The 3,527-nt window shown below is 41.6% G+C and overlaps 1 non-coding gene across 1 annotated transcript; it reads right to left on the bottom strand.

Moving 5' to 3' along the window:
• Positions 1-260: 260 nt before the first annotated feature.
• On the bottom strand, positions 261-418 carry LOC124378624. The gene has a single exon (XR_006924278.1). It is a non-coding gene; the product is annotated as a U1 spliceosomal RNA (small nuclear RNA).
• Positions 419-3,527: the final 3,109 nt, after the last annotated feature.

The following is a 3,527-nucleotide window of genomic DNA, read 5'->3' as shown; positions in this document are numbered from 1 at the left end:
TATTGTTAGCTAGCTGTTATTCTTATTGGAATATAAATTTACTTAATTCATCATTAATACACCATTTTAACATCAGAAGACAATAATCCATATTAGTCCTGGATGCATTATGTTTACTTTTAAGGAACTGTAATTCTGTTAGTTGAATTCCTTTTTTTTTTTGTTATGTGTCTGTCTGTTTCTTGAATCTACTTGTCACTTCTGGAGAAACCATGCCACTCACTTGGATAGATATACCCAGCTCACTTCAACAGCTCTAAAAAGAAGATCATCAAATGAAGTACCCTAGAAATTATGCAGTCGAGATTCCCACATTTGGGGAATTCGCAAAGGTCAGCACAGCCTGAGTGCAATGGCTGAGCCTCGCTTTGGGCAAACCACCATCTTGATCATGGTATTGCCCCTGCCAGGTAAGTATGAAGTACCCTAATCAAGGCAAATGAAGTTGTGAGCAACCAAAAGGGTCTCACAGCACAGTGTGGATGAAACTTTGTCATTCAGGGTATACACACCCTGTGTTGTTGAAAAGGAGGGTTTTAAATCTCTTGTGCATCTCCTTCAAACAAGTGTTGTGGTAATGTCTTGTGGCAGTGTAAAAAAACACAGAAAATGAAGAACAACCTGAAAGCAGCCATGAGTGAAATTGAGTTCATTGCAACCACCACTGACTGCTGGACTGCACACCAACAGAGCTTCATAGGTGTCACGGCACAATAGATCCAGAAACTCTACAAAGATGTTATGCTGCCCTAGCATGTAAACAACTAAAAGGCACACATTCTTTTTCTGAACTCACAGGTGCCATGTATGTTACAATATTGTTCGCACAACAACTGACAACGGCTCCAATTTTCTAAAAGGGTTTAGAATTTATGGTGAGCTTTAAGAAAATAATAATCCAGAAACTATGGAAGGGACCAGGCAAAGTGGGATGGGAGAAAGCAAAATTCATGATGATGATGATTATGACCAGGCAGAAAACAGTGAGGGTGTTGAGGTTGTTGAAGCTGGAACCATGTTGGATCAAGATGATGGCCTGGAATATCAACTGCCAGAACACCATCAATGTGCCTGCCACATTTGCAAAGTGCTCAAGTCTGTGGCAAAAAAGTACACGATCCACCACAGCTGCCGAGATAATAGAAGAAAAAAGCTAACTCCAGCTTTTGGTGCCAAATAACACTAGGTGGAATTCTCTTTTCCTAGCTGTGGAGAGGGTTTTGAGAATTGTGAGGCAACAAGGAGAAAGAACCATTGCAACTGCCTGTATTGCATAAAAAATTCCCATGTAAGTACCAGGTAATTTTCAGAACTTAGCCTATTGATTTCAGTAATGATAAAACATTATTTCTTAATGGATCTTTGACAGTTTTGGCTGGATTCAAACAAATGTATAATAAATACATTTATAAAATAATAAATAATAAAATAATACTACAAAAATAATATCTTTCTACTGTGTATGAAAATTGTAATCTTACTCACACACAATATAAATCATAGTACTATTCAATTATTCAACATTACAGAACAAAATATTTTATTTTTTTTAACTTGCAACTTGACAGTCTTTTTGTTTTGTTCTTTTGTTTTTTTTACAGGTTCACTCCTGCTGAGCTTGGATTTCTGGAAGAATATGCAAAGACAATGAGCCCATTTGCGAAAGCACTTAGTGTTCTTCAGGGAGAGCCTAACATGCAAATGTGATGGTTGGTAACTACAGTAACACTTCTAAAGTGAAAGCTTCAGCACATTCCCATTTCTCAAAATTGAGATCGGCAGAGTAATGAGAAAAGTAGGAAGGAGTACAAGGAGATGTGGCAGGGATGGGGATGTAAAGCAAAGGAAAAGGCATATGAGGAGCTATATGAGAAGTTGGACACTAAGGAAGGAGAAAAGTATTTGTAGCGATCGGCCAGGCAGAGGGACAGAGCTCAAAAAGATGTGCTGCAAGTTAGAGCAATAAATGATGTAGATGGAATTGTGTTAACTAGTAAGGAGAGTGTGTTGAGAAGATGTAGGGAGCATTTTGAAAAGATGATGAATGAGGAAAATGAAAGCGAGAGAGTAGGTTGGATGATATGGAGATGGTGAAGCAGGAAGTGAATAGGATTATTAAGGAGGAAGTGAGAGCAGCGATTAAGAGGATGAACAGTGAAAGTCGGTAGGACCAGATGACATACCAGAAGAAGCATGAAGATGGGTAGGAGAGATGGCAGTGGAGTTTTTAACCAGATTGTTCAACAAGATTCTGGAAGTTGAGAGGATGCCTGAAGAATGGAGAAGGAGTGTGCTGGTACCAATTTTCAATAATAAGGGAGATGTGCAGACCTGCAGTAACTACAGGGGAATAAAGTCGATGAAGTTATGGGAAAGAGTAGTGGAAGCCAAGCTGAGAGAAAAGATGACCATCTGTGAGCAACAGTATGGTTTCATGCTGAGGAGGAGCTTTGAGAATGTTGATGGAGAAGTATAGAGAAGGTCAGCAGGAGTTGCATTTTGTGTTTGTGGATCTAGAGAAAGCATACCACAGGGTGTAGAGAGAGGAGTTGTGGTATTGTATGAGGACATCAGGTGTGTCAGAGAAGTATGTGAGGGTGGTGCATGACATTAATAAGGACAGCGTGACAGCAGTAAAGTGTGCAGTAGGAACGACAGACGGGTTTAAGGTGGAGGTTGAATTGCATCAAGGAACGGCTATGAGCCCTTACTGTTTGCAGTAGTGATGGACAGGTTGATGTACGAGCTCAGACAGGAGTCTCCATTGACTATAATGTTTGCTAATAATATTGTGATTTTTGTGGTCAGAGTAAGGAGCAGGTTGAGAAGAGACTGGAAAGGTGGAAGTACGTGCTGGAGAGAAGGGGAATGAAAGTCAGTAGGAGTAAGACAGAGTAGGTGTGTGAATGAGAGGGGGTGCAGTGGAGTGGTGCAGTTGCAGGGGAAAGAGGTGGTGAAGGTGGATGAGTTTAGGTGCCACCTCTCTTCCTCTGGGGGAGGGGATGAACATTAGTGATCTCATTAGTGATGGACATTAGTGATCTCGTGGAGGATACGACACCACAGCCAGTCCTGTTTGAGGAGCTGCCTAAACAGAAGCTGGATGTAGTGACTGTTGCCAAGCTGGACATTGCTTACCCAGCTGATAAGTCGAAATGATGTCCCCTGAGAAAGCTGGAGGAACATTTCCTGCATCCTTTTGTCACTACCTCCATACTGGGGTCTGCCTTTTTTCCTCAGAACTGCACACTGAGGTGACCAGGCCACGAAATTACTCTCATTTAGCCCGCCTATTCAGACCCAACGTTGAGTGACCGCTCAAGTTCTATGGAAAGAGCCACATCTCTTGTGGCACATCAATTGCCTGGAGATGCTTGCCATGCTGTATAATTGAAGCATTTTCTCTCAGATCTAAAGGGCCATCATGTGCTGGTCAGTATGGACAACACATCAGTGGTCTCCTACATCATCCACCTGGGGGTTATGCGCTCTCGCCTCCTTTACAAGCTGGCAAGACAGATTGTCCT

The sequence above is a fragment of the Silurus meridionalis genome, chromosome 2, assembly GCF_014805685.1.
Source record: "Silurus meridionalis isolate SWU-2019-XX chromosome 2, ASM1480568v1, whole genome shotgun sequence".
NCBI lineage: Eukaryota > Metazoa > Chordata > Actinopteri > Siluriformes > Siluridae > Silurus > Silurus meridionalis.
This window is presented reverse-complemented; position numbering and strand designations above follow the sequence as displayed.